Here is a 13,241-nt window from a genome sequence, read left to right on the forward strand (position 1 = left end):
CTCCTGTATGTGTTTGTACCTTCTCTCAATTTCATATCCAGGTTGTAGAGCCTGAAGATCTCTTAACACTAGATTTTTGAACACATCCAGACACCGATTGCTCTGAGGCGATGGATTGAACACCGATTTATTCCGTAGTCCGCTGTTGACAGCCATACCTTCCTTAGTGTTACTAGCGGACGTGATGGGGTTATTAAGAAAGTTTTTTTTGATATTTAACTTCCTCATAAATTTATGTGTGTCCACATACACACTGAATTTATTAATAACCCTTTTCGGAGCGCATTTCAGTCCTTGGTCTAGGATGTGGAGTTCATTTTTATTTAGGCTCACATTGCTGATGTTAAAGATGCCTTCATTCACCAGTCCCTTCTGCGTTTTTTTGCGCTGTAGTTTCCGTCCTGCCCGTACCCCTCTGTATTTTCTCCATGGGATTGCTGGTCGGGTTGGTGATTCCGGTTGTAAGGCCGGTGTCTCCCTCTCCCTCTGCCTCTCCCTAAAAAAGGCTGGCCAGCATGATTCTGGGGAGTTCTCGGTTCTGGGTTATCATTTCCCCCATTCGATCTGTTTGCCAAGACCGAATATTGGTTGTGGGTAGGTACACCTGCTGTTTGAAGGTTTCCTCGATTCACCCCCCTTCTATTTCTACTATTATTGTTAATATTCTTGTTTTCTTTATTGGCTCCTTTAATTGGTGGACCCGTCCACTCTGTGATGGCCCTCACAGTAGGACGGGGCATAAACACCTTAGGTCTCACGACCGGAGCAGGAGTCTGAAGGGCAGGGTTAATCTCAGTGGAAGTCTAGGGAACAGGTTGTGACTCACTGTTCACCCCACTAGCACTTGCCTCCATTGGAGCCTCTACATCAGGGACAGTGACTGACGCAGCCATAGGTAAAGTGGCCGGCCAAACAAAAACTTGTCCGTTCCTAAAATCTTGTATGTCCCTGGTGTATTTCTTTACCTTCTTTAGGTGGGTTTCTTTGTCTATCTTATCTAATTTAATTTTCGTAGTGTTGTTAAATTCCCTAATCTCCGGGATATCCCCATTGGCTTCAATTAATGTTTGTAGTTCAGAATTTTTTTTGTTTAAATTCTCCATTTTAAGTTTCTTCCTTTTCAGTATTAAGACTTGTAATTCTAAGCCTGCCTGGTGAAAGAATCTATACCATTCTGATGTGGACAGTTCATCGTTTAGCCCATCCTGCGGCGCCATATCCCACCGGAGGCCTCTGCTCACGATTCCTTCTGAGATATATGTTTCTAACGTGGTAATGTCCCACCAGGCTCTCACCTGTTTCTCAAGAGTAAATGAGAGAGTTTTGAGGATGGCATTGACATCCTCATTCACTGGTGAGACATGTTTAATAGAGAAGATGTTTTTAAGGTCAAGTTGTCTTGTGCTAAGAAACTTAATGGCTTCCATAGCAGCAGAGTAAAGAAAATGTGCAATAAAAAGATATATTAATCCTCAGTCTTCCGCCCAAACTGTGTGATTAACTCTGCGCTTCTAGGAAGCACCAGCATCCAACTGGTAAAGTAATAGTGATAAAAAAGCTGCTACTTAAAACAAATATGGAAATATTTGATAGCAGGCGATAAGCCTCCTAATATGTTAGCGAGTCAATGTGCAGATGGTTGTAACACTGCCGATTGAGCCGATAACTTGCAGTAATCACTATCAGCAAAGTTCGCTCGTGCACAGATAACGGGTCACCCGCTCAGACTACATGCTCGGATGTGATAAGTCTGTTCGCTGGGATTGACGGGAGGAGCTCCCTAACGATTGGGTGTCAGCAGAGGTGGTGGGGGACCAATTTCCGGGTGGATTCGCCAAGCTATGTTTACCTTCCGGCGGAAGGCGGCACAAGGTCCTTCCGGTTGACCCGTTCGCTGTGCTCCGACGCTGTCAATGCGGAGCATAAAGAGGAAGGGTTCGCTGTTCTGGCCGCGCCCCCAGTTGAAATCAGGAAGTGACGAAACGCGTCGGGGCGTGGCCAGACGACGTACCCTATTGTGGATCATATCAGTTGAAGGACTTCCGGGACTACCTGATTTGACGTGGAGTCATGTTGAAGTAGGAATGGAGGACCCGATACTGCTTTACACTATGAGATGAGCGTGTTTTTACTACACTACAAGTGAGTGCAATGTATGAGCATTTTGTTTAATAAAGGTTATCAGACATATTGCACTAGGGAAGTGATCTCTTTTTGTTTTCCATAACATTTGGGAGAAACGGTGAAAAGAGTGCCACTGCATTGGAGTGTAAAGATCGTTTGCTTACTTCTGACCTGTCCTATGGCTACATTGGGATTTGTGATTTACATGCGAAGTGAGCTCATTTATGAGAATAAGTGAGCATGGGCATCCGGTGAGTGGCCACTTCTTACTTCCCTTTGCACTTGGTGGTGGACCTGTGGTGACCCTATCAGATAATACGAAGTTTTGGTGTATCCCTATCATATGCCTAAGAACTGTCGTTATCCATATATGAGTCTTTCATGGTGACTGAAGATTGGGGAAAAGGAGATTGATGTGTATTTTTTCCACCAATAGACCTTTGGGACTATTTGATTAAGGACTGTGAGGACTGTCATTAACCGCACTATCAGTGTGACGGACATTCATAGTTTCAGGAACCTTTTTAGATTGTTCCAGCGCTACTATCATTTCTCTACATTGCTATCAAATATTTCCATATTTGTTTTAAGTAGCAGCTTTTTTATCACTATTACTTTACCAGTTGGATGCTGGTGCTTCCTAGAAGCGCAGAGTTAATCACACAGTTTGGGCGGAAGACTGAGGATTAATATATCTTTTTATTGCACATTTTCTTTACTTTCCTGCTATGGAAGCCATTAAGTTTCTTAGCACAAGACAACTTGACCTTAAAAACATCTTCTCTATTAAACATGTCACACCAGTGAATGAGGATGTCAATGCCATCCTCAAAACTCTCTCATTTACTCTTGAGAAACAGGTGAGAGCCTGGTGGGACATTACCACGTTAGAAACATATATCTCAGAAGGAATCGTGAGCAGAGGCCTCCGGTGGGATATGGCGCCGCAGGATGGGCTAAACGATGAACTGTCCACATCAGAATGGTATAGATTCTTTCACCAGGCAGGCTTAGAATTATAAGTCTTAATACTGAAAAGGAAGAAACTTAAAATGGAGAATTTAAACAAAAAAATTTCTGAACTACAAACATTAATTGAAGCCAAAGGGGATATCCCGGAGATTAGGGAATTTAACAACACTACGAAAATTAAATTAGATAAGATAGACAAAGAAACCCACCTAAAGAAGATAAAGAAATACACCAGGGACATACAAGATTTTAGGAACGGACAAGTTTTCGTTTGGCAGGCCACTTTACCTATGGCTGCGTCAGTCACTGTCCCTGATGTAGAGGCTCCAATGGAGGCAAGTGCTAGTGGGGTGAACAGTGAGTCACAACCTGTTCCCCAGACTTCCACTGAGATTAACCCTGCCCTTCAGACTCCTGCTCCGGTCGTGAGACCTAAGGTGTTTATGCCCCGTCCTACTGTGAGGGCCATCACAGAGTGGACGGGTCCACCAATTAAAGGAGCCAATAAAGAAAACAAGAATATTAACAATAATAGTAGAAATAGAAGGGGGGTGAATCGAGGAAACCTTCAAACAGCAGGTGTACCTACCCACAACCAATATTCGGTCTTGGCAAACAGATCGAATGGGGGAAATGATAACCCAGAACCGAGAACTCCCCAGAATCATGCTGGCCAGCCTTTTTTAGGGAGAGGCAGAGGGAGAGGGAGACACCGGCCTTACAACCGGAATCACCAACCCGACCGGCAATCCCATGGAGAAAATACAGAGGGGTATGGGCAGGACGGAAACTACAGCGCAAAAAAACGCAGAAGGGACTGGTGAATGAAGGCATCTTTAACATCAGCAATGTGAGCCTAAATAAAAATGAACTCCACATCCTAGAGCAAGGACTGAAATGTGCTCCGAAAAGGGTTATTAATAAATTCAGTGTGTATGTGGACACACATAAATTTATGAGGAAGTTAAATATCAAAAAACACTTTCTTAATAACCCCATCACGTCCGCTAGTAACACTAAGGAAGGTATGGCTGTCAACAGCGGACTACGGAATAAATCGGTGTTCAATCCACCGCCTCAGAGCAATCAGTGTCTGGATGTGTTCAAAAATCTAGTGTTAAGAGATCTTCAGGCTCTACAACCTGGATATGAAATTGAGAGAAGGTACAAACACATACAGGAGGGCCTAGAGTATTTGGAGGCCAGAAAGGAGATCATCATACGCCCTGCAGACAAAGGAGGTGGTGTAGTAATTATGAATGAAACATTCTATCACAGTCAAATACAGGCTGTGTTAAGTGATGATCTCACTTACAATAAACTACCAGGAGACCCTACTGCCAACTTTATGAGGGATTTGGAAATTTTGGTGAATTTGGGATGGAGGGATGGAGTGCTAACTAAGAAGGAGAAAAAGTATCTACTCCCTAGCGCTTATCGCATTCCCATTTTATACACACTACCCAAGATTCACAAAAATCCGGAAAACCCACCTCCAAGGCCCATAGTGAATGGGATAGGGTCAGTGAATGCCAGATTGGGTGAATATCTGGATAAGTTCTTGCAAACTAGTGTTGTAAGAACAAAGGCATTTCTTAAAGATACGGCTGACCTTCTCCTATCACTGGATGATGTGTTGTTGGGGGACGACTCGTCGGCCTTCTTGGTGACGGCCGACGTGTCGTCCCTCTACACCATCATCCAGCATGATGATGCTTTGTTGGCCCTGAATTGGGCTATGTGCCAAAGAGATGATCTGCCATGGGAACAAAAGGTCTTTATAAGAAGAGCCCTGGATTCCTGCTTAGGCCATAATTATTTTCGGTACAACAGCAGTTTCTTCAGCCAGAGAACCGGTGTAGCGATGGGCGCCAAATTTGCTCCCAGCCTGGCCAATATTTTTATGGCAGAGTGGGAGGACAAATTTGTGTTCAACACCAGCAGACCAGAGCTGAGATATTACCGTTGTTTCATAGATGACATCATCTTAGTCTGGGAAGGATCTGAACAAAATCTTATGACCTTCATGCAACATCTGAACAACAATCAGAACAATATTAAGTTGGAATATAATTATAGCCAGAGTGAAATCCACTTCTTAGATGTCACCATTAGGAGGGAAGGGAATTCCTTGACAACTAAGGTATTTTTCAAATCCACGGACAGGAATAGCTATCTTGCTATTCAGAGTGGACATCACCCCAACTGGCTTAAAAATATTCCCAGAGGCCAATTTTTACGTGTGAGACGGAATTGTACATCCACCAAGGACTACTGTGACCAGGTTAAAATTCTGAAGGAACGCTTTGTTGCCAAGGGTTATGAAGAAGTGGTGCTGGATAAGGAAATTACCAACATTTTGGAAGCACCGAGACCTTTGAATCCTAGAGCCAGAGACAGAGAACCAGATAATGATCGTAAACAGTGGAGTTTCCTCTCCGACAATTCCAATGACTATAAGAAGGTTGAGGGCATCTTCAAACAGCATTGGCCGATTTTGCTGATGGACAAAACCCTTGGCCCAGCCTTACCCAATAATCCATCATTCATCTATCGTAGAGCCCCTAACTTTGGGGATCGGGTTGTTAAAAAGGTGATTGATCCACCTAAAATCCCCTTTTTTCCCGACCTGAATGGGTCCTTTACATGTGGGAGGTGTAGGGCTTGTTCTTTAGCCCCGTTCAACTTGAGAAGACGTAATTCGTTTTCTGTCCCTGCCATTGAGAAGACATTTAAGATCAAATCCCTTATTACGTGTGACACTACTCACGTTGTATATGGTCTTATGTGCCCATGTAAATTCGTTTACATAGGGAGAACCAAACGAACCCTGAAGATTCGTGTTGGGGAGCACATTACCAATATTATCAATGGAAAACGGGAACATAATGTGTCAGCCCACTTTAGACAACACCATCAGAGAGATCCAAGTGAATTAATGTTTTGGGGTATCGAACGAGTCACTCCATCGTGGCGAGGGGCTAATTGGGTCAGGGAGCTCTCAAAATGCGAGACAAAATGGATCTTCCTGACCCAATCCCTTGCGCCTGTGGGTTTAAACATTGAATTAGACATCAACTGTTTCATCAGTGACACCTAGTTTTAACCATTTACTCTGCCTTTAGACTATTTCCATTTTTATCCCTTTTTCTGGCTTCAGTTATTTGCAGTATCAGCTGCTATTTTAAGTTTGTGGTATACATATCTATTTTAATATTTTATAGTATATATACCTATATATTTTTAAGTCTTTGGTTTGAATGTTTTACATAATATTTTAATCACGTGAGTTTATGATTTTAAATGTATTTTACAGGTTAATATGTCATATTTTAATGTCTCATTTTATGTGGTTCATGTTACTGTATGTTGTGCCGGGCTGCACAGGTTTATTTTGCATATTGATGTGTTATCGGAGAGATTTGCTCTGCTGATGTATGGCACAGTGCAGATCGAGTCACTGGTTGAATCATTATCAGGAGGGCTCGGTCGAGCGGAGGCGATAAGCCTCCTAATATGTTAGATGGTTAATATGTTAATATGTGCAGATGGTTGTAACACTGCCGATTGAGCCGATAACTTGCAGTAATCACTATCAGCAAAGTTCGCTCGTGCACAGATAACGGGTCACCCGCTCAGACTACATGCTCGGATGTGATAAGTCTGTTTGTTGGGATTGACGGGAGGAGCTCCCTAACGATTGGGTGTCAGCAGAGGTGGTGGGGGACCAATTTATGGGTGGATTCGCCAAGCTATGTTTACCTTCCGGCGGAAGGCGGCACAAGGTCCTTCCGGTTGACCCGTTCGCTGTGCTCCGACGCTGTCAATGCGGAGCATAAAGAGGAAGGGTTCGCTGTTCTGGCCGCGCCCCCAGTTGAAGTCAGGAAGTGACGAAATGCGTCGGGACGTGGCCAGACGACATACCCTATTGTGGATCATATCAGTTGAAGGACTTCCGGGACTACCTGATTTGACGTGGAGTCATGTTGAAGTAGGAATGGAGGACCCGATACTGCTTTACACTATGAGATGAGCGTGTTTTTACTACACTACAAGTGAGTGCAATGTATGAGCATTTTGTTTAATAAAGGTTATCAGACATATTGCACTAGGGAAGTGATCTCTTTTTGTTTTCCATAACATTTGGGAGAAACGGTGAAAAGAGTGCCACTGCATTGGAGTGTAAAGATCGTTTGCTTACTTCTGACCTGTCCTATGGCTACATTGGGATTTGTGATTAACATGCGAAGTGAGCTCATTTATGAGAATAAGTGAGCATGGGCATCCGGTGAGTGGCCACTTCTTACTTCCCCTTGCACTTGGTGGTGGACCTGTGGTGACCCTATCAGATAATACGAAGTTTTGGTGTATCCCTATCATATGCCTAAGAACTGTCGTTATCCATATATGAGTCTTTCATGGTGACTGAAGATTGGGGAAAAGGAGATTTATGTGTATTTTTTCCACCAATAGACCTTTGGGACTATTTGATTAAGGACTGTGAGGACTGTCATTAACCGCACTCTCAGTGTGACGGACATTCATAGTTTCAGGAGCCAAGTTTATTCCCCTTACTTTTTTTAGCTGTTTTCCACGGAAGATCTTTTCAGATCTATTGTGGACCAATGCAATTTATATGTTGATCAATTCATCACCGCCAACCCAAATTCGTCCCTTGCCAGACCATTCGGCTGGAAACCTATAACGGTTTCCGAGTTTAAAACTTTTCTGGGCCTTTCCCTTAACTAAAAGGAGTGAGTTGCGGTTATATTGGTCCACTAACCCACTTCACCATATGCGCGTGTTCTCTGCTTCCATGTCCAGGGTGAGATACAAGCAAATTCTGCGGTTCATGCACTTCAACGACAATGAACTCTGTCCTCCTCGGGGAGACCCTGGATATGACCGGCTCCACAAAATTCAGCCCCTCGTAAACCACTTCAATCAGCGGCTTGCAACCTTGTTTACCCCCCAACAAGTTGTCTGTGTTGAGGAGTACCAGATTAAGTTTACTGGCCGCCTTGCTATCAAGCAGTATCTCCCCAGCAAGCGTGCCAGATACGGGGTCAAGCTGTATAAGCTGTGTGACAGGGCCACAGGCTATACAGTTTGTTTCCGTGTTTACGAGGGAATAGATAGCACTGTGGAGCCCCCCAACTGCCCAGACTACATAGGGAGCAGCGGCAAGATAGTTTGGCACTTGGTGTCACCCTTATTCGCAAAGAGGTACCATTTGTACATGGACAATTTTTATTCAAGCGTGCCACTTTTTAGTCATCTTTTTCAATTACAAATTGGTGCCATAGGCGTGCGCACAGGGTGTGCCGGGTGTGCCCAGGCACACCCTAATCACCCTTGTGCCCTGCGGTCCTTGCAGGTTCCGCCATGGCCGCCGGCCCGCCACTGAGTCTGCTCTGCCCCTGGCTCCCTGGCTCACTGCTGGCTGGCCTCTGCTTGGCGGCTCGGCCACCTCACCCTGGCCTGCTGTAAGGGGGGACATATATAGGGGACCTCGCCTTACCTTGGCCTGCTGTAAGGGGGGGATCTATATGGGGGACCTCACCTCACCCTGGCCTGCTGTAAGGGGGGATCTATATGGGGGACCTCACCTCACCCTGGACTGCAGTAAGGGGGGATCTATATGGGGGACGGGACCTCACCTCACCCCGGCCTGCTGTAAGGGGGGATCTATGTGGGGGACCTCACCTCACCCTGGCCTGCTGTAAGGGAGGATCTATATGGGGGACGGGATCTCACCTCACCCTGGCCTGCTGTAAGGAGGGGATCTATATGGGGGGACCTCACCCTGGCCTGCTGTAAGGGGGGATCTATATGGGGGACCTCACCTCACCCTGGCCTGCTGTAAGGGGGATCTATATGGGGGACCTCACCTCACCCTGGCCTGCTGTAGGGCCCCATAGATTCCTCTTTTAGAGAAGTGTCCCAATAGATTATATTTTAGTTTACATTTATTATTATATTTTAGTTTATATTTACTTATAAAAGTGTGTGTGTATATACAGTGCCTTGCGAAAGTATTCGGCCCCCTTGAACTTTGTAATCTTTTGCCACATTTCAGGCTTCAAACATGAAGATATAATACTGTAGTTTTTTGTGAAGAATCAACAAGTGGTACACAATCATAAAGTGGAACAAAATTTATTGGATATTTCAAACTTTTTTAACAAATAAAAAACTGAAAAATTGAGCGTGAAAAAATATTCAGCCCCCTTAAGTTAATACTTTGTAGTGCCACCTTTTGCTGCGATTACAGCTGTAAGTCGCTTGGGGTATGTCTCTATCAGTTTTCACATCGAGAGACTGAAATTTTTGCCCATTCCTCCTTGCAAAACAGCTCGAGCTCAGTGAGGTTGTATGGAGGAGCGTTTGTGAACAGCAGTTTTCAGTTCTTTCCACAGATTCTCGATTGGATTCAGGTCTGGACTTTGACTTGGCCATTCTAACACCTGGATATGTTTATTTGTGAACCATTCCATTGTAGATTTTGCTTTATGTTTTGGATCATTGTCTTGTTGGAAGACAAATCTCCGTCCCAGTCTCAGGTCTTTTGCAGACTCCATCAGGTTTTCTTCCAGAATGGTCCTGTATTTGGCTCCATCCATCTTCCCATCAATGTTAACCATCTTCCCTGTCCCTGCTGAAGAAAAGCAGGCCCAAACCATGATGCTGCTACCACCATGTTTGACAGTGAGGATGGTGTGTTCAGGGTGATGAGCTGTGTTGCTTTTACGCCAAACATAACGTTTTGCATTGTTGCCAAAAAGTTCAATTTTGGTTTCATCTGACCAGAGCACCTTCTTCCACATGTTTGGTGTGTCTGCCAGGTGGCTTGTGGCAAACTTTAAACTACACTTTTTATGGATATCTTTAAGAAATGGCTTTCTTCTTGCCACTCTTCCATAAAGGCCAGATTTGTGCAGTATACGACTGCCTGTTGTCCTATGGACAGAGTCTCCCACCTCAGCTGTAGATCTCTGCAGTTCATCCAGAGTGATCATGGACCTCTTGGCTGCATCTCTGATCAGTCTTCTCCTTGTATGAGCTGAAAGTTTAGAGGGACGGCCAGGTCTTCATAGATTTGCAGTGGTCTGATACTCCTTCCATTTCAATATTATCACTTGCACAGTGCTCCTTGGGATCTTTAAAGCTTGGGAAATCTTTTTGTATCCAAATATGGCTTTAAACTTCTCCACAACAGTATCTCGGACCTGCCTGGTGTGTTCCTTGTTCTTCATGATGCTCTCTGCGCTTTAAACAGACCTCTGAGACTATCACAGTGCAGGTGCATTTATACAGAGACTTGATTACACACAGGTGGATTCTATTTATCATCATTAGTCATTTAGGTCAACATTGGATTATTCAGAGATCCTCACTGAACTTCTGGAGAGAGTTTGCTGCACTGAAAGTAAAGGGGCTGAATAATTTTGCACGCCCAATTTTTCAGTTTTTTATTTGTTAACAAAGTTCGAAATATCTAATAAATTTTGTTCCACTTCATGATTGTGTCCCACTTGTTGTTGATTCTTCACAAAAAATTACACTTTTATATCTTTATGTTTGAAGCCTGAAATGTGGCAAAAGGTCACAAAGTTCAAGGTGGCCGAATACTTTCGTAAGGCACTATATATATATATATATATATATATATATATATTTATTACACACACACATGCATATGTGTTTAAGCTTTGGTTTGAGGTGCACACCCTAATGCCATAGGCTGCGCACGCCAGTGATTGGCGCATATGGCACCGTGCGACCTAATTGCCAGGGCTTCCTCCAATGGCTTGTAGATTCCCATCTTAGTCGGGGGGAGAGAGCCTGCTTGAAAACGGACAAATTGCTTGCAGTGAAGTGGAGGGATACATGGAATGTTTTCGTTCTGTCCTCCCTTCACGCAGACACGACGGTCCAAATTCATACGCCAACTGGTGTTTTGCAGAAGCCCCTCTGTGTCCACATATATAACCTTAATATGGGAGGGGTTAGTTGCCCATAAAGCCAGACGCTGGTACAAACGCTGGTGCAGGTACAGACGCTGGTGCTATATAAACCGTCAGGATGAACTGGATCCTTCCTAGAATTCCAGGAAGAGATCATCAGTGCCTACCTGTATCCAGGAGATGCTCCGGCCCAACTTCCCCTACCAGATGCAGTGAGCCGGCTGCATGAGAGGCATTTTCCACATATCCTCCCGAGTACCCCTGCCAAAAGAAACCCCCAAAGAAGATGTCGTGTCTAGCAGGTGCGGATTTAGGAGTGACACCCGCACTTATTGTCCCTTCTGTCCTGACAACCAGGTCTCTGCATCGGGGGAATGTTTCCAATGCTACCACACACTAATGGAGTTTTAGCGTAGGGTGCAGCACGACAGAGTATAGGGCACACTAACACAGGGTCTCGAAAGATGTTCGATGGCTATCGTCATTTTGAGAGACCCTAACCTGGAATTTTACAGTTGAGTTGAAGAAAAAAAAAAGTTACAACAAAACTTTAAAATAAAAAAGCCAAAAATAGTTGTCGTTTGAGTTATTTTTCTGTTCTTACTCTGCTCTTCTAATTTTAGAGTCGGTTCACACTGGGGCGACACGGCTCTGCACGACTTCGGGAGGCGACTTGTCAGTCCCGTGCACCACGACTTCGGAGCGACTTGCAGGGACTTCAAATAAAGGAAGTCTATGCAAGTCGCTCCGAGGTCGCCCCGAAATAGTACAGGACCCTTTTTCTAAGTCGGAGCGACTTGTGTCGCTCCTATTAGAACGGGTCCTGTAGCGGTCAATGGACCGCGAGGGAGCGCGACTTGTCAGGCTGACAAGTCGCCTGACAAGTCGCGCTAATGTGAACCGAGTCTTACTCTTCCTACTTTACTTTTACTGTACTTTGTTACTGTTTTTCATTGGTAACCATTTTTTACTTTTCAGGTACCAATGTAATCTTTTATTTCTATTCTATTGCTAACCAGTTTGCCTTGCAGGTACACTCATCAGCTGCCACACTGATTTTATGTATTCTGACACAAACAGCGTTGGCGCTCAGCATATATGGAAATCTCTGATGGATATCTCTGTAGGAGGTGATTTCACCACCACAGTTAAAAAAACAATAGGTATACATGGAATTTGTCATGTATACCCATCATTAGAAAGTGGGTTTGGATGTTTTGGGCGGCTAATGATGGGTGTTCTACATATTTTCTGGCGGAGATATGTAGAACCTACAATATATGCCAAACAAGGACCAGCAATGTACTGGTACGTTGCTGGACTTTGAGTGGTTATACCAGGATGATGCCCGCAGATTTAGGCATAATCTTCGTATCGTTTTTCACAGCCAGCGGTTGGCTTACATGTAAAAGTGATCCTAGCAGATAATTAGCCACTAGACTGCTTTTACAAGCAGAGGGCGGGGACTCCCCCCCCCCCCCCGCCTTCCACGTTTTTTCTCGGGCTCTCCTGTCCCACCGGTTAACCCGAAAGTGCAGCCGGTGGTTCAATTATCTAACCATAGAGCTGATTGGAGATGAGAATGGCTCCAATCATCTCTATGGCCCAAGATACCGGAAGCTAGGAGCATTTCATGACTTCTGTTTTGCCAGAAATAAACAGCGCCATTGGGAACTTGGGAAAGCATCTTATCACACCATTCTTGGTGTGGTTAGATGCTTTAAGGTCAGAGGAGAGATCTACAGTCTAATTTTTTTTTTAAAAGAGTACCCGTCACTACAGATTGCTGTCATATGGGATATTTAAATTCACTGTGATAACAATAAAAATGATTAAAAAAAATAAAAATGAAGGGAAAGTTGTGGTCGGTTAATTAACCGCTTGCCGACCGCCGCACGACTATATACTGCGGCGGTCAGTCCCTCACAGGCAGAGTGACGTAGCGGTACGTCACTAGCCTGGGAGGGTCTGGGGAGCGAGCGCACACCGCCGGCGGTCCGCTCCCGCGCGGTCACGGGCCCCCCCCATGTGACATCGGGTCCGCCGGCCACTCTGCGATCGGCGGGGGAGAGGGAAAAAGTCAGGCAGCTTGTGTAAACAAGCTGCCTGTCATTCTCCTCCGTGTAAAGACACTGATCACACGGATCTAGTATGTAGATCCGTTGATCAGTGTCCTTA

Source organism: Pelophylax lessonae, assembly GCF_965119305.1.
Source record: "Pelophylax lessonae genome assembly, chromosome: 2".
Lineage (NCBI taxonomy): Eukaryota > Metazoa > Chordata > Amphibia > Anura > Ranidae > Pelophylax > Pelophylax lessonae.